Here is a 23,408-nt window from a genome sequence, read left to right as displayed (position 1 = left end):
CACACACACAAACTCCCACCACACACACACACACCCCACCACCCCCACACACCCCCACACACCCCCACACAAACCCCCACACAATCCCTCCCACACATATCCCACACACACACCCCACACACACTCCACACCCCCCCACCACACACACACACACCCACACACACACACACACCCACACACACCCACACCCACACACCCACACACACACCCACCCACACACACACACGCCCACCCACACACACACCCACACACACAACCCACATACAACCCCACATAATTACACTGCACTCAATGCAACATACACTCCAAATACCACTCAGTGCCACATAATTACATGCCATATATTTACACTGCACTCAATGCAACATACACTGTAAATACCACTCAGTGCTACATAATTACACTCCACATAATTACACTGCACTCAATGCAACATACACTCCTAATACCACTCAGTGCCACATAATTACATGCCACACAATTACACTCTACTGAATACAACATACACTCCACACAATACCACTCAGTGCCACATAATTATATGCTACATAATTACACTGCACTCAATGCAACATACACTACAAATACCACTCAGTTCCACATAATTACACGCCACATAATTACACAGCACTCAATGCAACATACACTCCAAATACCACTCAGTGCCACATAATTACACGTCAAATAATTACACTGCACTCAATGCAACATATACTACCAAATACCACTCAGTGCCACATAATTACACGGCACTCAATGCAATATACACTCCAAATACCACTCAGTGCCACATAGTTATATGCAACATAATTGCACTGCACTCAATGCAACATATACTACCAAATACCACTCAGTGCCACATAATTACACAGCACTCAATGCAATATACACTCCAAATACCACTCAGTGCCACATAGTTATATGCAACATAATTACACGGCACTCAGTGCAATATACACTCCAAATACCACTCAGTGCCACATAGTTATATGCAACATAATTGCACTGCACTCAATGCAACACACACTCCATACAATACCACTCAGTGCCATATAATTAAATGCTACATAATTACACTGCACTCAATGCAACATACACTCCAAATACCACTCAGTGCCACATACTTACACACCACATAATTATACTGCACTCAATGCAACATACACTCCAAATACCACTCAGTGCCACATAGTTATATGCAACATAATTGCACTGCACTCAATGCAACATATACTACCAAATACCACTCAGTGCCACATGATTACACTGCACTCAATGCAATATACACTCCAAATACCACTCAGTGCCACATAGTTATATGCAACATAATTACACTGCACTCAATGCAACATACACTCCAAATACCACTCAGGGGCAGATAATTACACGCCACACAATTACACTCTACTGAATGCAACACACACTCCACACAATACCACTTAGTGCCACATAATTATATGCTACATAATTACACAGCACTCAATGCAACATACACTCAAAACAATACCACTCAGTGCCATATAATTAAATGCTACCTAATTACACTGCACTCAGTGCAACATACACTTCAAATACCACTCCGTGCCACATAATTACACGCAACATAATTACACTCTTCTTATTGCAACGTAAATACACTCCACATAATACCACTCATTGCCATATAATTACACACCTCATACTTACACTCTACTTAATGCGACATAAATACACTCTGTCTATCTATCGCGCTCACTCTATCGCCATCACTCTGTCTATCTATCACCCTCACTCTATCACCCTCCCTCTATCTATCTATCGCCCTCCTTCTATCTATCTATCACCCTCCCTCTATCTATCGCATCACCACAGTATCACTCAGCACCACCACAGCATCACTGAGGGCCACCACAACATCACTATGCGCTACCACTGCATCACTGAACGCCACAGCATCACTCGTCGCCACCACAGCATCAATCTGTGCAACCATTCAACAACAACTGGTTCAAATATGTTCTCTCAATGCTTCAAGCTTTATTACAAATGTCACAAAAAGATGTTAATATTTCACTTCTGTTCCTGGATTTTCATCACAGTAAAATACAATGAACAGAATCTTCACAAAAGTTATATACAAAAGTTTAAGCTATTGCCATTATAAATTACAATAACTTTTATTTAAGTATTATTTTTTTTAAACTATTGCTATTTGTAATATCAATATATCTAAGTCACGTAAATACAACACATATTACATTACAAATGCTATAGGTGTCACATTTGCAAAAGTTAAAACTATTGGCATTGTAAATGACAAAGCTATTACATTCACTATTTTCAAAACCAACACATAAATACAAAATTTGTCATTTACAATACCAATAGCTCAAACTTTCCTAATGCGAGACCTATTGCATTGCAAATGCTTGTTTGTAGAAGGCACTCACAGTGACCACTCAGTGAACGTTCCCGAAAGCCTACAGAAACATAACAAAATAAAAGAAACATCAATCCTTCAGCAGCAAGCTTGTGCCTTTTGCTACGTGTTGAGCCCTCGTGAACCAGGGAACGGGATTTGTGACACACCACACACTGACTATCATGTAAAATAAATTAATGAAATTAATTTTGGGCGTGCTTGGATAGTCTGTTGTAAAAGACCTGATCTAACATTCCACCACCGAGCACAGTCTCTCGCGCGCAGACCCAGATCAGCATTCAGCGCGAAGGCTCGCGCCCCTTCCGCGCGATCTCCGTTTTGTAACCACTGCCGCCTTTGTTCCTCTGTGGGGGGGAAAGCTGGGGTGCCTTTTTTTCTCTCCCAGCACAGGTGCAAAGATGACTTGCATAAATACAAACAGAAAGTGCATGAGGGATTTGGAACGAATTCCCCTTCCATCTGTTAGCTGCAGACTGCGCTCTAAAGCTGGCTGACCACCCACCCGCTCATCCACACACCCACTCGCTGACAATAAAAAAAATATGAAAAAAGACGAGACTGCCGCAGAATTGGAAAAACTGGCAGCCGTTAAAAGAATTGCTCATTAGTATAAATTGGCAAGCGCCGAGCAAAGCAGGAAGAGGCGACAGAGCGCGCGAGCCTGTGTTTTCAGATGAGCAATATTTCTGCAATATATGCCTGGCATGTAGTTGTTAAACATTTATTTTGGACATAAAATAGGCTTATTTAGTTGTGTTACCAGGTGGCTTTATGTCACTGGGGTCCAGTATGTTACCAGACAGAGTCTTTCATTGGTCTACCAAATGCATTCTGTGACTTGTAGTCCTGGCACTCGTTCATTTAATTTGAGCCGAGCTGACTTTTCTTGTGCACTTGCCTTGTAAAACCCTATGCGCGACCTTCTAAGATAGATTTTATGAGGGTTACTTGATGACTCAATGTCACTGGGAAATTTACCTCCTCAACCTTACCTTGCTGCAGAAAATAAAAACAATGGAATGGAATTACCTACTCCGCATTACCCATGGAAACTTGATCGCTCTTGACTACATTTTAAATAATGATCTTTGGTTAAGAAATGTCTAGTCTTGTCAATTAAATCAAATAGATTAAGCACCTCATATAAATGAAGCTATAAAGGGACGTTTATGCCGGGTAATTTCTGTCTCAGTGATCCACGTGGTAACCTTAGAAATTAAGGGTGATGCGACAGTAGCTCATCCCCTGCTGGCCTTTTTGCTTTGTATTCTTCGCACTTATGTATTCCGATATGATAACTATGGACTTCACGTCCCAGAATGCAACTTAAAATATTGGTTGACCGAGGTCTTCACACAAAGCAGGAGAGCTATGCATCTGTTACTTGTAATGCTGTGGAGCGACCACTCCTCTTTTAATAGAAATAGCGAGACACTACCCTGGCAAAAACAGTGTAAATGGGCCTGCGTACATGGCAGCCGAGAGGCCGCACACAGCTGTACATTCTGCTGTCGGGTAATCAGCGGCCCAGCAGGGCACCATGTCGAGCCCAGCTGCCTGGACCCCTCCTCGCGCTGGAAATCACGGTGCCCCGCGTGCCGCTCCCAAGCTACATTTAACACGAATGCCCGGCAGCTCTTGGGAAGCAGTTACCACAGAAACCCAGCAGAGACCAATTAGTCACATGATTACATTAATTAACATCGCCCAGGGCATTTGCCATCTTGCTTAGCCTTTCTCTGCCACAGACAGACGGAAGAAGCACAGTCAACATTAAGGATGTGGCGGCGGAGAGTGGAGATGCTCCGCTTTTGATGCTCTCTCCTCACGCCGCCATTGCTACGGCGTGACGTTCACGAGTCAACGTCCATTCGACATTATGCTGCCGGGTGAGAGCTTTGAATAGACCAATGGGCCATGGCTGTTGTAATGTTTCAAACGCCTCGTCAGAATTGGTATGCGCCACATTACGACAAATAATGACTACTATTGCCCTATACATTGGCATTGCCAGGGGCAGGGCACACGACCTAAAAAAAGAAGTGGCGGGCTGACCTACTTTGGCAGTATGCAAGTGACATCACGGCACACAACATCACACATGGTATCACAGGAATTTACATCATAGAAAGTGGCTTCACAAGCCACGACTTTACAGGAAGTGGCATCACAAGAAGTGACATCAGATCTAAAGCCCACACATATTTGTTTAGCAGGTCTGTTGTGTACGTTTGAGCGCATTGTGAGGACTATAGCACAGTGAGCTATGGAAGATGATATGTCACTTCTACACCTTGCGATCACTCGGTTTTATGTAACACATCCTGTACATTAATTTACAAACATATAATTTACTGTACATGTAATATGCTTGTGTTGTTGTAAAGCACTCTGACACCTTGCATTGGATTGAGTAGGGCTATAGAAGAAAAAATAGTGGTTCTTAAATTATTTCAGAGCGTCCTCAGGTGATGTAAGCTCTATATAAATGCAATTTGCTTTGTGTAAATACTGGGAAAGATCAACACATCTGACATTCTTATGTTGCATGCATATATCCTAAACAGGGACTAAACAAAGTGAAAAGATGCCTCCCTTAAGTGTGTGAAGTGCTAACAAGGTGTGAGCCTTTGTTTCCCTCCAACTTCCGACCTGCCAGTACTTAAAAACTATTTAACAACAGGGGGTGGTGATGGACAGAGTTTCTGAATTAAGCAGAATACTCTCACCCAGTCAAGAGATCAGGGATAGATCCAACACCGTGTTTTAGCTCACTGCACCATCCCAGCTCAGAACCCGGCTATATGCAAATTAGTCTGTTCCTGTCCCAGTGCATGATGGGAACAGGGCAAACCAAAATACCAAGCCAATTCTTACACTTACCCTTTTATGAATCATTTTGTCCACCATAAGCGTGGAAGGGTATGCTCAGACATGAGTCTCTTGCTCACTGCACCATCAGGATTCAAGCAAGCCGGGCCGAAGACGGCTGAAATGCCAGAAACCGGTCCCCGGAAGCTTGTTTCCTTCCCAGTATAAGAATTGGCTTGGTAGTTTGGTCTGCCCTGTTCCCATGATGCACTGCGCCAGGGACAGACTAGTTTACATGTAGCCAGGTTCTGAGCTGGGATGGTGTAGTGAGCTAAAAAACGGTGATGGATCAAGCCCTGATCTTTGGACTGGGTAGGAGTGGTCTGCTTAATTCAGACACTCTGTCCATCATCACCCCCTTTTCTGAATCATTTTGTCCACCATAAGCGTGGAAGGGTATGCTCAGACATGAGTCCCTTGCTCACTGCACCATCAGGATTCAAGCAAGCCGGGCCGAAGACGGCTGTAATGCCAGATACCGGTCCCCGGAAGCTTGTTTCCTTCCCAGTATAAGAATTGGCTTGGTAGTTTGGTCTGCCCTGTTCCCATGATGCACTGGGCCAGGGACAGACTAGTTTGCATGTAGCCAGGTTCTGAGCTGGGATGGTGCAGTGAGCTAAAAAACGGTGATGGATCAAGCCCTGATCTTTGGACTGGGTAGGAGTGGTCTGCTTAATTCAGACACTCTGTCCATCATCACCCCCCTTTTCTGAATCAGTAATTAAAAACTGACATTGAAACTGGTCCCTTTCGGGTCCTGTATCTATCTCCCTAACAATACACACAACATGCTGATTGATTTCTGACCAGTGGCTGTAAAAACCATTACGGCAACCCATGGCAGTGACGTAGTCCTTGTTTATAACCATGCACCATGGAAAGCCTAGAGCTGAGGCTAAATGAAGTTCCAGTTCTCAGTGTGTCAGTCAGTGGGTCATTAAGGTGGTCAGAATACATGCTCATCCAATCCTTGCCCTCCCTGTAGACCATGTAGAACAGTTCTCATATGCAGAGGCGTAGCGTGGGTTGCCAGCACCCGGGACAAGGCAAGTATTGCGCCCCATAACCCGTAGACTGTTAGCACTTCCTGACACAAAATGTTGAAGGGAAAAAAATAGTAGTACAATTTTTTTTTTAATTTTGCGTGCCCAAAGAATATTTCATACCTGGGGCAACCCCCACTGTGACCTCGCCCACGCTACGCCACTGGTCACATCTGCCATTTATAGTTGTGATTCTGTGCAAAAGTTATTGAAGCAATATCTCAACACACAGCGGTCAAGTTATTGACCTGGAGAAAATAAAAGGAAATGCAGTTCTTATAAGTGAGTGGGTGCAGGGTTGGAATGGCCTACAGGCAATCAGGCAGTGCCCGATGAGCTGGTCTAATAGATCAGCGTTCAGGCTGATTTTTTGGCAGTTGTGGAGTGGTTCTATAGCCAGGTGGGCAAGTTTTTACTATTGATTTCCTTACAATTACCACTCTTTTTATATATCTGCTTCACTAATGGGGGCCACTTGTATTTTGGTGCCCGCGTCTGTTTTTTTGTCCCAGTCTGACCCGAGTGGGTGTGTTGTATGTGTACAGGATGTCAAACAGAAGCAAGGACATACATGCAGGAAAGAGTGAAAAGAGGTACTGTAGAAGAAATAGATGAGGTGTGGTATATGCATGTAGAAGATTTTATAAAGATGTGGGGAGGAAAATGCTGTAACAGAGAGACTGCAGAGGAAAGTGTTGTGAAGGGAAGAACAGGAGTAACTGAGATAATCCGAAGACCACAACCCCTTCCACAGACTTTAGTAATGGTTATTTCACACACATATTTTTAGAATAGAAACATTTTCAATTCTAATTATTCACAACAAAATTATAGCTGTTACTCATTTATGTCATGCTGCTAATAAGCATTGGTCCAGCTTGTTTTTCATGTCGGTTAATGTATAAGATAGTTGGATGCAATAGGAGAAAGCTCACATGAAGGGACCAAAATTATATATTTAAGTTTACATATTTTAAGCCATACCCTTAATTAGATAGTCCACATCTCCTGCAAAGATTCCTAATTACTCTTCTTAGACCAAGCCACATTTTAGGCCCCATCACTCTTTTTGCACCCCACTTAAGAGTGTGATGAAACATAAGAGTTTTGTGCAGTATGAGGTCAAAATAGGGGCCTACTTTTCCAGATCCCTTATTGTTTTAATCCTTATTAAAGGCACAATCTCACTTGAACTGATGAGTTGAGATACAACAGATAAGGGGAACAGGGGCGGCTGGCATGGCTCGCTGATGGATGGGTGGGTCGTGGGGGGGTGGGGGGGTCAAGCTGGGGGAGGGGAAGCGGGATTTAGAAATTTAAAAAAAACTTACCTCGAGGCCGGGTCACACGTCTTCTGTGCTCCTGCTCTCTTTAGTCCGCTTCCAGGTACAGAAAGCAGGCAGCCAGGCTCCCACCCCTAAGCCAATCACAACGCTGCAGTGCAGCGTTGGATTGGTCTGAGCGCTGTGAAACGGTGCTCAGCCAGCGGCTGTAGGAGTGGTCATGCTCTCCATGCAGGCTGTAACGCAGCCTGCATGGAGTACAGGGAAGTGTGCATGACTGCTTTGGGCGCCTGTGAGGGCCGACCAAATAGTCACTGCGCACTTCAGCGGGCAAACTAATCTGCCCCTACCCTGCTCCGGGAGCAGAGCATCCCTGCCCACCCTCCCGCCTAAAAAGGAAACATAACATGATAATAACTAAAAGTTATTATCATGTTATGTTTTCTCTTCTCGCACTGCATGAAAGCATTGGGGCGACGCTTCTCCACCATAGCGAGGGAGCCGCCGCTGAATAGGAAGATATAATACTTCGAGATACACAGGACTGCCATTTCATAAAGCGAAGGAGGGCAGCAGCCTGAGGGTTAACTACTATGTAGAACCAAATTATAGAAAAAGGCCGGAATTATTATTATTTTTTTAGCATATGAGGAGCACTTCACAGGCAAAAGACAGTTTGACTTGTAACTCTGACATTTCTAGTGCAATGAAAGTCAGCAGATCGAGCCAGGGATGAAAAGGTGCCAATATATGGCAGGCGAAGGCAAAGGTGAGTGGAGGCTAAGTGCAAGAATTAAAATAGAAAAGCAGATTGTCCGCTTAAAAATGGAAGAGGTGTCCTTAAAGGCTGGCTGTGTTATGGTTTGCCATTCTTAATGCAACAAGAGTAGAAACCCAGGGGAGTCGGTGTAGCCATTTGGGGACTTCAAGTATAAGAGAGGGGAGGAGGGCTTTCTGGAATGAAGAGAGGCTCAGCCCATTGCATTTCTATTGTGACAATTCTTGCCTCAGTCATGGCACAGGATGTAGTAAGTGTGATACTGCATCCTGATTCTTAAGTGGCCATAAAGGATACATGGCTATATAGGATAAAGTACTACTCCCTGTCATATATTATTAGGATATTGTAAATCACCAAGAAGTTCTACGACTATATAGAGGAACAAGGCTGAAGGCCGAGCTTCTTTATAGGCTCATGGAACTCAGGGGTAACTTGCAGTATCCTTTTCATGTATGGCAGGTGGTATGTTATTCCTTATAATATATGGTCACAACAACACCTTTCCCCCAAACTAGTTTAATCCTTGGTGCGTAGCTCTTTCATATGAAACACAGAGCATGTTTGCAAACATAAAGAACAAAAATAGAATCTCTAATGCAAAATTAAGCACATCAAAAAAGCTGTTAGATATTTGCTGAAAAAATATATTGAAATGCGTTTAATACAAGTCAATTTAAAAAAAATGAAAAGGCAGAATAGCGCTGAATCTGTAGAAACATGCAGAACGTTTCTGACTTTTCTATAATTACCCATGGAGTGCAAAAAATTAACAAGTTGCCATAAATATCTCCTTTCTGCTTGTCAATGTACAGCTAGAACAACAAAGCATAAGAATGTAAAGCTTTGTTTTAGTTTTTTACACTGCTGCTTTAATTATGCTTTTTTGACCTGACCTGCCTTTCCCATGGGTTACTGGTTATGGCAGCAGACACTTTGAGGTGAAATGAAAGAGGGATTTATAAAAGCGCATGGCTGCCCGTGAGCGTCCCAGCGCTAGGGGATGAGCTGACGAAGGGGAGGGGGGGGGGGGTTGTTATGGGAAAAGCCAGGTTTTCAGAAGCCTGCAGAAGGTCAGGTGGTTAGGTTCGGCACGCAAAGAGGTCAGAACTCAACTGTAATAGTTTGTTACAGTTGAGTTCACCATAATTTTTTTTTAATCGCTGAGTGAGTGCGTCACAAGTTGCCAATTACAAAGAAATTAGAGATGGATTTTTTATAAACTGATTATAGAATCCTATGTTTTATACAAATGATATATTGCTACATAAGTGTACACGTTGCCGTATGGAATTGTTTAGTTTTAAATTTACCAGTTTCTTGTTGTTCTGCAAAATATTCATTCAGTCCAGTGCTTTTCAATGGAAAGTTGAGAGTGGCCAACATTTAGCTGGCAGGACACCCTCTCTACCACTGTGATTGGATGGGGGCTGTGCTTGGATTCCATTATGTTCATTTATCAGCTACCGTCTGTGCTGTTGAATGGGCAAGCAGTAGACAAATATTCAGGAGCCAAGTGTGGTTTAGGGAAGGGGCAGACTGCTTTTCCATGTGTTCAGTGTTTGATATGCGTTTGTACATATATTTTTTGGTTTGGTCGTGTGTTTCAAAGCTCATGTGTTTTATGGAGATAATCACCATTTCATCCGGGTCTTTTTGAAATGGGGCTTTGGGGTATTCTTTTGGTTGCCGAACCCTGTGGCACTTCAGGTAGTGCAATCAATGTATATGAAGCCCTTTCTATGATTACCTTTATGGCTCAGGTTTAAATGTTGAATTGTCCGTGTTCTTCGATTGGAAACCAGTGGATGTTTCCTGTTGGGGTGGTCATCTTCTCTTTTTAACTGCCTGCAGTTAGGCAATCTGTGGCATTTTGGAGTGTGTGTAGAAATAAAAAAATGTAGTCTAACATTTGCTGCTGAACTGTATATTGCTACACCAGCCTGCTGTGAATGTTTTGTTACAGTCTGTTGGTGCTGGGTGATCATTTGTTTCATTTTAAAACAAACATCTCTGAATTCTGGTGTAGGAGGTGTGTTCTTACCTTTGACTTGCTGACCTTGAATAGGAGACCCTGCCCTCTCGGGTGCTGGGTGTTGACATAGAGAATTAGGTGACCTAAGTCCAGCAGCAGTTCATGGAAATGAATCTTGAGAAGGAGGCCCCAGTCTAGCATGTAGAACCGTCTGAGAGAGTGTCTGACCTCCATACCAGGTAGACCTGAAGCCAGGTGATAAACCTGGGGAGTTGACATGACCTAATGGCTAGAGGGGTCGACCTCAGAGCTGGGGAACCGGGTTCAAGTCTCGACAGGGACGCTCAACATCCTGTGATTCTGGCCAAATCACTTAACCACCCCATGCCTAACAAAACTGAATGTGTCCATCCGTAACGTAACTGGTGCTCATGTAAAGCGATCTGATACCTTTGTGTCAAGTTTACGCTATATCCAAGTCTAAAAAAATAAAATAAAATTATCTAGGTGGATGTGAGTCTCGCATGAGCAAGTTAATTTGGTCATACGCAGACATTTCTTCTCTACTGACTCCTTTTACCCACTATCACCAGGTACCAGTTATTGCGGGCCTTTCAAAAATCATAAATAAATGAAAGAATGGCCAAAACACCCTGCCCTCTTATGCAACAAACAATATGAAAATAAGCAAATCATTAAAATGAAAAATAACTGAGCTGATGCTGAATTTCCAGACTGAACATGGACATTCAGTTTTTGTATTGTGTGCGTTGTGCTTTGTATACCCTTACTTTGCAAATTTCACGTCTTTTTTTGGGATTTGTGTTTGCTAAACCATAATTAGCCTTTAACTGTGTTTGTTCAGTAAATTTCTAAGGCTCTTTTTGATGTGCTGCTTCATCTTCCATGTACACATTCCGCGCTGTTCACAGTCTTCAGGGACTTTACCCAAACATGGATATTTTTTATTTTAAGATTTGAAAATCACAATTTTTAGGTAAATAATATTTTTGGGTGGCCAAATGACAGCGAGATGATTGTGATTTTCTGAATGTTTTTATTTTACGGTGACAAATGTGTTCTTTGCGGTTTTTGCTCCCGTTTTCCACACCTCTGGTGTGTTATAGCACTCCATTGGAGTCACGCACCTCTAATTGTTCCTCCCCTTAGCTGTACAATTTTGTTCACGATTTTAAAATCTCTATTTCAAACAAAACTGCATTTTTTGAGATTGCTGATTAACCCTTTCGCTGCGGCGGCTATTCCGCCGCAGCGCTAAAGGGGCGGGGCGGCCGCGCGGCCGCCGCATGCTGGTGACAGAACCGCTCCGTCACCAGCTACAGTTGAGCTGTGCTGGTGACGGAGCGGTTCCGTCATGACCCGCCCCGCTCATTAAACCTGCCGCGCAGGCGCGAAATCAGCACCGCGCAGGCGCGGCGGCCGGGCCATGACGGAACCGCTCCGTCATCAGCACAGCTCAACTGTAGCTGATGACGGAGCGGTTCCGTCATCAGCAGGAGAGGGGTTAAAGTTTTTTTCCTCCTGTTCATCAACAGTCACATTCCTTGAGGAATTCACGTAATTGACATAAGTTGTGATCGCAGTTTTAAATGCCTAGCAATTTCTGCTGTAGTGGTGAGCACAATATCCTTTATAGGCTGAGATAGGAAAATACCTCTTTTTTTGACGTGCTGTAATTTTGTATCCTTGGATAAACTGGACGTTATTTGACAAGTCAGACATTCTCTGCTTATGCTAATTGAGTGCTAAATTTGGTGCTGATCCATCCATGTGGACCAAAGTTATAGAGAATTATTTTTTCAAAATTTTTAATGGAAAGTGTGTCTTAAGCATACGTTCTTGGTTTGTATTTTCTGAACCATAACTACCCTTTGAATGTGTTTTTTAGTGAAGGAATATATATGACACACAGAGTGTTATTACTGTTATTATCATTGTTGAGTGTGAGTAGGAGCCATTGGTCACAAAAGGCAAAAACTTGAGTGTTTCACGTTGCCTCTCTTCTCCCTTAACAATAGTAACAAACGGCATATGACACTTTAAACACCTGTATCTATGGTTTCTGAAATGCTCTTCTTTCATGTGCCTTAGTTATGAAAATCGGAAATGTAAGCAGACCCAAAGTGCAATCTTAGTGCCAAGGGTATAGTGTGAAGCATTGAAGATTAAGAGAATGAGGATACCAAAAAATCTCCCTTGTGCTGAGGTAAAAAAACATTGGATCTGACCTTCACACTGTAGTAATAGTGAATTTCTGAATCTGCATTTATTACTGCATTTGCTTCAAACAACATTTTATTGGACCACATTTTTTTCCACTTTCTTGTCATAAGTAGTATATATAGTCAGATATACAGTGTAATATTCTATTTTTATTACCATTGCTGAGTGACATATGATGTAATTTAACATGTCACGAGTGATGTAATACGTGAGGTTATAAACAGTGCACAGTAGGCGCGCAAATTATAGTTAGGTCATTAGGGTATAACTGGTGAATTTTATTGTTTCTTAAAATGTTCGTTCTTAAATTATTACAAGATTTCCCTCTAAAGTCTCTTTAACCTTTGGTTTTTTTCAGTGAATTTTAAGAGTTTTTTTTTAGACATCAAGCTAAAATCTTACTCCCAGATGCATCAAGCATCCATTTTCCGATTCCTTATTAGCGAAAAATAAGGAATCGCTAATAAGGAATAGCAAAATGCTATGCAAGAAGAACTCGCTCACAAAATAGCGATTTCTTAAAATTCCTTAATTGAGACTCGCAAATTGCGAGTTGCAATTAAGGAATACCTCCCCATTCATTCCTATGGGCCTAGAGGCCCATAGGAATGAATGGGAAGACATTCTCAATTTGCGAATCGCAATTAGCGAATCGCAAACTGAGAATGCAATTTCAAGGATGCAGGGGTGTCCAAAGGACACCCTGTTGCACCCCTGAAATTGATCTGTGCACATATGTTGCGCACACACATGCCCTTGTGGCATGTGTGTGCGCAACATGAAACTTTGAAAAATGCACAAAAGTGCATTTTTCAAAGTTTTTGCAAATTACCATGAAGTTGAACTTCATGGTAATTTGCTAGTCCTATTACCGAAATCGCAATTTTTTGAACTTTGATGCATTGCATTTAAGGAATCGCAATTTGAGATTCCTTAAAGGCAAGTAATCGCAATTTAGCAAATTCTTAATTCACGATTTTTGCATTTGGGATGATGCTTCGCAAATGCAAAAATACCTGTCGCAAAGGGGCAGACTGAGAATCTGCCCCTTCGCGAGCGGATTTTACCTTGATGCATCTGGGCCTTAGTTCCTTACCTAACTATAACTTCACTTTAGTTCACTATGTTTTTTTCGGTTAATTTCAGAGTTTTAAAAAAACTTAAAGTAAGACATTATTACCGTAGCTAAATAGAACGTCACTTTAAGCTTTATTTTTATTCAGTGAATTTCTAAGTTTTTTCAAAGATAAAAGTAAGATATTATCATACCTAAATAGAATGTCACTTTAATCTTTGTTTTAAAAAGTGAATTTCATTTTTTTACATAATGTATGATCCTGTTACCATATCTAATTATAAAGTAATTTTAACCTTTGTTTTTTTCAGTGCATTTCTGTGTTTTTTCAAATCATAGTCACCCAACACACTGAGCATAGCATTTGACCTTGTGCAGCAAGGGGTTGGATGCAGGCCTTGCGTTCAACACTCCATGGGCAGCCAACTTCCTGCTGTGCATGGTCAATCCCTTCGGTGTGTGCAGCATGGGGTTGTCATCAGTGCTTGGCCTGCACCTAACTTCCAGCGAGCAGTCAACTAAGGCCTTGCGCGTCCTGGGGTTGGATACAGAGCCTAGCCTGCAGTCAGGCTCTGCACCCAACTCATCACCGGTGGCCAACTCCCGCAGGTTCCCACCCCAGATTTTACATATTTTTTTTCTCGTATTTTTATTTTTTGTAGAACCACCAAACTCCTGCTGTACTGTCGCATAAGCAGCACTCCAAGGTACCATGGAATAGTGCAAGCTACACTTTCTAATGCTTGCAAGGTCCGAAGATACCCTGCCGTACTCTTGTAGGACCACATAGGAAATCCCACAGGAGCACCTCTACTGCCCGCTTGTATTTTTGGGAGAAAACACAGGACAAGGGGATTGAGTCCCTGCGTTCGGAATGGTGGCCGCAACATTTCTGTTTCAGTTGTTGGCAGCCAATCCAATCCCTCAGTACTCCTGGATTGCTACTGAGCATCCAATGGGAAAAAAGCTCTATCGGCCAATCTGAATGCTCTTTTGTTTAAATTTTCAATATTGTGGTACTTCTGTGGGACCAACTGTCTAGATATCTCTATATTTTGAAGAGAACTTTCTCAAACACAGCTTACCAGAATTACACCAGATCACAAAAAGCATGGTTTCTGAGTAAAGGTCCAGCTTTCTGCCAAATTTGGTGTAATTCCATTCAGCAATTTTTCCTGTATCTCTTTGCATTTTTCCAACTATGGAAAATGGCATGGGGAAAATGTGTTTGGGGACAAAACCTCCTTTTCTCAGCACCCCTGAAACTGTCCAGGAAGGAACGGAGGTAGAAAAGCCTTTTTTAAAGATTTGTGAAGATTCATCACATTCCTCTCCTATGGAAAATTTCCCCTAACTATGACTCAGTAGTGGCAACTGCCACTGGGATGGACATTATCTATCTATCTATCTATCTATCTATCTATCTATCTATCTATCTATCTATCTATCTATCTATCTATCTATCTATCTATCTATCTATCTATCGATTTGTCTCATATAGTCTCCTTTCCAAAATATGTGAAAACTGACAACATAGAAAGAAGAAGGTGGCACAGCAATCCGTCCGCAAAGTGAATTACTCCGTAAATTTTGTTTCATAAGGTTGCAGGTTTGGCTGACACGTTTCGGCAACAACCTTCCCCAGGACCATAGTGTCAGACTAGACTGCACATCGTTTGCTATTTGGTTCCCATTTGAATCAACCATTTTGTGTTTATTTACTGTTTATCAACATTTATACATAAATATGTCTAATTTCTGAAACCAAACAAATTATGTTGCTGAAGAGTAAGGCAAAATGTAATGCATAGGAATCACCTTTGATTGTCCTATCGTAACTCTAAATATTCACACAGAGCTTTCTATGTTGGAGTGGAGTCAACAGCTCATGCAAAAACAACCATAGTGCTTTGTCATCAAAGTACTAAGCATATAACACATTAACCCCTCCCATGCTGGTGATGAACCCCAGCCGTCACGCTCCGCAGTGCTCGTGTGCGGATGACGGCTGGGGTTCGTCATGGCCCCGCCCTGTTCTTTTGTTTACCGCACAGCGGAAAAATCGCGACCACATCGAAGGGGTTAAATATTAACTGCCTGCTTCCAAAATTATATTGCATTATAGGGAATTCGTTCTGCAAAGTTTGTTGTCTTGCAAAGTGTCAGTATCTCCCAAATCTATATCCAGAAGATCTCTCACTGAGGGCAAGACAATTCTGAGCTAAACGGAGAGTTAGTGTGGCTATTACGAGACCACAGCCACAGAGAGGGCTGCCTTTTGAATAAGTGGAAGCAGTGTCAAATGTCATCATAGCACCTGGATACCCTCACAGGTGACAAGAAGCACTTTACAAATCTAGTGGTTGATTGAAATCTACTAATTGATCATAAGCGAATGTCGAAAGTAAGTACACATTATCTATTGTGTCCAAATATTCATGTAGTTACATTCAAATTCATTTCTGTGTGACTTACTTCTGAAATGTCCAATGGTAGAATGGGTGACTCCAGTTTGATACCGTCGGGAATACATAGGAATTGCTGTCTTTGAATACTGAATATCTGTTCTCTTTGATGCATTTAAATGAAGGATTGGAACCTACTGTTCCTGACCTCAAGTGCTGTCTTACCAAAGACTGTAAGGTGAATTGACCTGATTATATAGATTTCTTTCTGCTTTTGAGCCTTCTCCACTGCTCCACAGCAACACTTCAAGAATTCAAGAAATTGTACAAGCTGAAAGTGGATGAGCAGCAGATATAATTTGGAACATTTATAAGTAATGCACTGTGCGTAGCCCAGGGATGACCAACATAGGTCTTGGAGGGTTAGATCCATGCCCGACTTTCAGGATAACAACTCAGTATGCAAATGAGTGAAATTTGGATCTATTGTTTGTAAATGTATTCTATCTAAATGTACGTTATATGTGTATTCTTTGCATCTGGTATTAATCGGGTCCTTCTGAATCTACGTTGGACACCAGTTGTGCCCTCCCAATAACCTCTGTTGTTAACTAAAAATCATTCATAAACTAAAGGAACATATTTAAATCCTTTGACTTCCACCTACCTCCATTGCAGCAAGTGTTATCTTGCCGGTTATCACTCTTATATTTAATCAAGTTTTGTGTTTTCAGTATTCAGAATACAAACGTATTGCCTTCTGGCAATTCTAGAGTATAGATGAGGCAGTTATCTTGAACAGCACATGGTACAAAGCGTGTGTGTGTGCTTTTCTGTTTCCTTTGCTTCCATATCTCCCAATTTCTACTTGTATAATATGTTACCTCCTTCCACACTTAGTCCACTCTTGGCCTATGAGGAGGAGGGTGGTGTTCCTCTTTGATGCCACCACCCTGTCATCCCATTGTCTTTAGTTAACGCTATCTTTGGTCGATCCTTCTCAACATTGTCAATGTGTGCTCACCAAACCTTCCTTCCCGAATGCCCTCATGACAGGATAGCCCATTCCCTTTCCTAAAGAAACCAAACATTTCAACTTACCATCTGATCTCCCATATTCCATACCTGAAAAAGCACACAAATGACATGCATCTCTTCTTGAAAGTCTTGTTTGGATACTGGGCTGATCCCTGATGAACTGCCTTGCTACAATCCAATGCTTACTGCATTCTGAACTATGCAAAGACTGAGATCTCCCTGACTTCTCCAAAAAGCATCCTTTATGTAGCTAAAATTCATTGTCAAGGTCTTCACATGCATGAAAGCAGCACATTGATCCTCATAAAACTTCATTAGGTCTGCTTCACATTTATGGCATAGTGAATCATATAAGAAGGCAGTCAACTTTGGTGACCAAGATTAAGACTTGTGCTGGAGCTGGCACAACAAGCAACACCAGCATTACAAGAATGGAAATAAGGAAATGAAAGGAGAAGTTGAGATGCCATGCATTATCCTGCTATGGTCATACAATCTGGAATGCTTCCCTGCCCAGATATTTAGGTTCACCCCTTCTCCAGTTCCACAAAGTGCTGAGATATAGGTCTTCGAGCGACACCTTATCATGAGGGTTAACTACTGAAATATCAGAGCAGCACCGAAGAGTACCCACACCTAGCCTGCTCTTCCACCTTCTGGCCTGCACCCTTCCCTTCTTTTAAAGCCCTAATGCTCAATGTAGGGCGCTCCCCAGCACCCTCCTCTCTACAGTAACCCTCCTCCATGGTGCATTATCCCCACTCAGCCCCTTTCTCTGGAATCCACATTTAAAACCCCTTTGTGTGTTGCATACTGTTGGTTATTTTTTGACTGGATTTGCCCTGTACAAAATCCCATCTTCAGGTACTAGTTGTGTAGCAGTTTATTGTACAGTTAATAAAACCTTAACAAACAAACGTACATGCACAAGGTTCCTCATGGCATCTGGTCAGCTCCTGGGAGTTCCATATTGTGTGGCATCCTTTGTTTTTGCACAGCCTTTTGTATTTAAAGAGAACGTTGACAGAAACATGCAGCTGAATTTATGTTTTTCTTGTATTCCTGTTGCATATTTTAGTTTCAAATATGTAAAACTACCTTAAATCCTCCGGGGACCTGGGGGCAGCTCAGCTGTGACCTGTAGACAGGTGAAAGGGAGTGGTCGTGGAGTCGAGACATGAGTGAACTGAATGGGTGTCACTCCTCAGCCGGGCAGTGAGTGTGCTGGTGATTCAGCTACTTTGCCTACCCTGCCTTGTCTTAAGCTGCACTGAGTCATCTGCAATTTTAAAGGAAAACAAAGAGAACAGGATAAGTTAATGTATCCGTTCAAATAGCTGTTTTCATAGCTACTGATTTAGATCAGAATATCCTGTTCAGTTCTCTTCCTTTTCTTGAAAGAATGTTTTTATTGTGCAATATTTTGACAGAATATTTTTGTTGTTAGTCAGGGTCCCCTACAATTCAAAAGTAATCAACATTTGTAAGTGGCCACTGCACTGGATACAAATATCAGTAAGGAGTTTGTACAGTAGATGGAGATAGCATTAAGGAGTTTCTACATTGGAGGCAGATATCTGCCTTGAGCCAGGATGGTTGTTACCAATAGCATTAGGGAGGCAGTACAGTGGAACTAGACATCTGCAAGGAGCCGACACACTAGATACGGGTGTCTTCGAGGAGTCAATACTTTGGAAATAGGCAGCACGCTGGCACCGAATCTCAAGTTATCTGTACAATGGCGATAAATATCTGCAAGGAGGCAGCATGCGAGATACAGATATTTTTAAGAAGTCAGTACAGTGGGAGCTGATATCTTCAGTAAGTCGAGATATAGATCTGTTTAAGGAGTTAGTATATAGGCACTGATATCTTCAAAGGACTCATGGCCTGACTTAGATCTCGGCGGACTGGTTACTCCATCACAACGGTGATGGATATCCTGTCCGCCGAAATATAAATCCCATTATATCCTATGGGATACATTTTTGGGCAAACTGAATATCCGTCACCTCTGTGACGTAGTAACCCGTCCACCATGATCTAAATCAAGCCCTTAGTTCGGTGGCTACAGAGGTATTTAAGGAATCCATATTTAGCTATAGATTTCTTCAAGAAGTCAGTGTGCTGGACAATAACATTTGTAAGCAGTGAGTACATAGACACTGGTATCTCAAAGGACTTAATATGTTGGATACAGATATATAGAGGTGGTCAGCATATTTGGGACAGACGTCTGCAAAGAGGGAACTCCCAAGATAAAAAGGAATCAATAAATTGAAGATCAATATCTGCAAAAGTCTGCATATGGAATCAGAAATAGGATGCAATGTATGGTAATAAGAGGTATCTGCCATATGTGGCCTGTTTGAGAGGATTCTGCATCTATGCTAAGGATTAATGAAACATACCAGAAAGATTACATTCCACCCTCTTATGTTTTTAACTCCTGGTAGATGTTATTCTGCCTTGCAGCAGTTCCTAAATTGTTCCTTAGTAGAAAATGTGGGAGTGCAGTAATCATAATGTGCATCCCTTCCACACATAGCTGTCCCCACACACTTGCCCCACACTTTGCATTTTTCTGCTGACTAGTTAGAAGTGGAAGCTGTGATACCATTCTTAGAATATGTTAAGAGGTTTTTGCTAAGTTGTGTTTCTTTCCCACTGGCTTCCTATTCCTAACATGCACGTCTAGTTGAAGCTATACACTTCTTGGACGTCCAATGGCTGTGCATCCTGTTTGGGGTTCAAATTGGTGATTTTCGGCAAACAGCTGTCTCCTAAGACATGTATGTTTCTGAGGAATTGTCTGCAGTGTACATGATATACCTTAGTAGAGATTTAAAAGGAGACAATACACTGGGCCCTCTATATCACCAGACCTTTTCTGTCCAGCTCCAACTCTAGTTTTAGTGGCATACCAGCTCCACTGAGAAGGCTGCAAACCTTTACTGACCGCTTTCCCACCCATGTCTCTCAAGTGGAAGGTTAATGTTGCCCTTGCTAATATATTTTCGTGTTTTAGTCCTCTGGGCGTGACAAGGTGCCTACCAGACTTCATTTGGGACATATTTACCTTGGTACTGAGGAAGGGTGGAAATAATTCGTCCCCTGCTTCTTTTTTTGGAGTGGGGCAAAAAGGTTGGAAGGCAAGTAACAGTGATCAGGATTTTGGCAGAAGCCGTTTTGCTGTGGTGAGTCCTCTAAAAAAAATAAAAACATCTTGCTTTCTCAAAACACAAGAAACAAAACGAAATGTAAAAACAAGCACTTGTACAGCAGTTTTCCTGACCAAGTGATATCTGTCCAGTCAATGGTATATCACCTTCACTGTAATTCCTGATTGGCATACTTGGTTCGGTGGAGAAGCAATCACACCATGCAGCGCCGTATCAGGATGCAGACTCAGACGTCCTTAGCACACATGGCATTTTTGTTCTGTCAGGTATGTTACAGGGGTATGTGTACTACTAACCAGGGGAAAAGTAAGCCCTTTGAGTCCTGGTTTTTTTCTCTTACTTGTGTGTTACATGGTCATGGTTCTACGTATCCTAGATCAGCCTCACTCTAGTGCAAGTCTCCTATCTAAGGGTCATCTGTATTGTAAAGTGCACCGAGACAGCAATGTTGAGGCTCAGTTCTGTGAGCTGAACATTTTTTACTTGCAAAGTATCCTTTCTTTCAAATCAAATGTCAGGCTTATCTGGTTCTGCACAGAGACCCATCCCTTTTCCATTTGGAAAGTGAATTCAAACTTCCACATTAACTAGCAGGATTCTCCTCTTATCTTCTTCCCTAAGCCCAATACCTCTTTTGTTGATGGGAAATATGAAAGTGTGCATGAAATTGCTCATAGTTTCTCCTTTGTTCTAGCTAAGGCTTTTGGAAGCCATCCGAGGTTATACGAAGGCAGCTGCTGAAATACGTTATAGAAACAATCCCATTAAATGTCACACATGCACGGATTGAGTGAAGTAAGCTTTAATGACTTTGCTCTGACATGTAGTAACTTCTTATTTATGCAAGGTGGCCACCTTGGTTACTCAAGGTATATTTTATAACCATTAGTTTCTGTAGGCAAGCAAGAGAGCCAGGCAACTCGTTGAGACCTGTTTATCCAATGTCTTCCTCAGCCTGTGCTGCCACTTGGCCCTTGATATATACTTACCAACCTGTATCTAGGAACTAGGAATGGCAATGGGGTGAACTGAAGAGTAAAAACATAATAATAGTCTGTTATTTATGCAGCACTTTTATCCAAAGCGCTTTACCAAGAACATTTTATGTACAATTATTATTGCCCAATCAAAATTGGTACTTTATTAAGTATTGAGTGTATTGTATAGTTAGTTAAATCAGTGTATTATAAATCAGCAAAACGTAAGCAAGGCATTTCTTTAAAACAATAGCAATATTTTAAAAAAATAGGTAAGACATCTACAGTAGTTTCCTCCCTGGACTTAGATTATAGAAACTATAAAAGTGTATTGATCACAGTGGGACGAACACTTATGTTACGTTCATAGACACAAGTTAATTTTATCCATCTTTGTTAATCTCACTACCTCCTTAAACTTGATGAACCTTACTACAACCTGGAAGTGCTTCCCCTCTGAGCAGAAAATAGGAGCCTGACAATGATGGTGGATATTAAACTGAATAAATAATGAGAAAAGCCATTTCCTTTGCTCCTTTAGCAAAACAGAACATCTGCATAAAATATGAGCAAGGGATTTTGCCTTATGGTTGTGAAGCATGCATCTCACCAAAATACAAGCGTGCTTCCTTATTGGGAGAAAAGCAAAGGTCGAGAAGAGTGCAAACCAGAAATTGGTAAATTTATACTTTAATCTGGCAGAAAATGCGTCATACATGCAAGACTGTTTATATTTTAATGTATATGTGTTAGTTCCTGACCATGAATGTCTTCTTTTGCTGAACTCCCTTTGGTTCGTGTGAAGCAGGTTACTTTGAGCTGGGAATTTACTTTAACCACTTGCATGCTCATGACGAGCTCAGCTCGTCATGAGCTACAGTGCTCCGGTGCTCATGACTAGCTGAGCTCGTCATGGCCTTTAGAACGCTCGCACGCTGGGCTAATTCTTCTGCTGTGCTGAGCGTTCTAAAGAAACGGGTGCGGCCGTGACGAGCTCAGCTCGTCATGAGCACAGGAGCACTGTAGCTCATGACGAGCTGAGCTCGTCATGAGCATGGGAGCGCTGCGCGCGCTCCTCCTCCCCCCAGCACAGCAGGGGAATGTGCCGAGCAGAAAAGGGGCTAATTTTTAAAAGCACCAGCAATGGACTCAAGTTTCAAAACACCTTCAAGGACAGTGTGGAGAGGGTGGACTTCAAGTGCTGTTATTCTTTCCCTCAAAAGATGCCTACTTAGTTAACCGATCTTTGAAAGATGAATTACTAAGACATCTGAACTTGCATCCGGCACATTGCACACAGATCTCAATGAGTGCTCACCTTGCTGAGCTAACTTAACAGCATGTTACTTGCCAAATAGTCATTTGTGCATATATTCTTAATTAATCTTTCTGACGTTCTCAACTCCTGCCCCTTATCAGAGGCTTAACTATAACCATGGTGCAACACTTGTCCAGCTGATTAACTTTGTTAAGTGAAGGGTGTGGTTCAAAGAGGACGCAAGACGCGTGTGGCGGAGGAAGTGCAGAAAAATGCTTAAATGCGGTTACCTGGTTCTGCCACAAGATGGCAAAGGGGTTCTGAAAGGAGTCGCTAGTAGGTGAGTAACTTTTCCTATTTGGTCAGAGTTCAGAATGAAAGAAAGAAACAGGCTTGTGAAAAGTTGAGTCAAGTTTGAAAATATCAATAAAGTGAATATCTTGGCCAAAAATGTACAATCGCTCCAACACCAAGCCTCGAAGTCCACAACTAGGCCATATTTTCAGAATAATCATTGATTTAATGTTTCAAATTTAAATTAATCATAAGTTAGTGATTCTGAGATGGATATCCTGAAAATGTGGTACAGCTCCGTCCATCGAAGACCGGAGCTCTAGACTTCCCAAGTGGAGATAATCCTGATTTATGAACATGACTGTTATCTATGCAAGAGAGATCACGTGAGAGATATAAGAGTACATTTGTTATGTTTGGTGGTTTCACACTGTTTTCAATCCTACCCCACATTGTAAGTGTATTTGTTGTCTTAGGCCTACAAAATAAGAATCATCCCAATTACCCATATCTAAAAAATGTATTGCGTCTTAATTTTTTAATGTTTTGTTTTACATTTCTGA

At 41.9% G+C, this 23,408-nt stretch overlaps 1 protein-coding gene across 7 annotated transcripts in view; it reads left to right on the top strand.

Annotated features, from left to right (window-relative positions):
• The window catches only part of SOBP (sine oculis binding protein homolog), a 429,255-nt gene that overhangs the window by 244,070 nt on the left and 161,777 nt on the right, over positions 1-23,408 (top strand). The gene's annotated exons all lie outside the window — the stretch shown is intronic.

This window comes from Lissotriton vulgaris, chromosome 6 (genome assembly GCF_964263255.1).
Source record: "Lissotriton vulgaris chromosome 6, aLisVul1.2, whole genome shotgun sequence".
NCBI classification, from domain to species: Eukaryota; Metazoa; Chordata; class Amphibia; order Caudata; family Salamandridae; genus Lissotriton; species Lissotriton vulgaris.
Note: the sequence above shows the minus strand (reverse complement) of the source record. Positions and strands in the feature narration are given on the sequence as shown.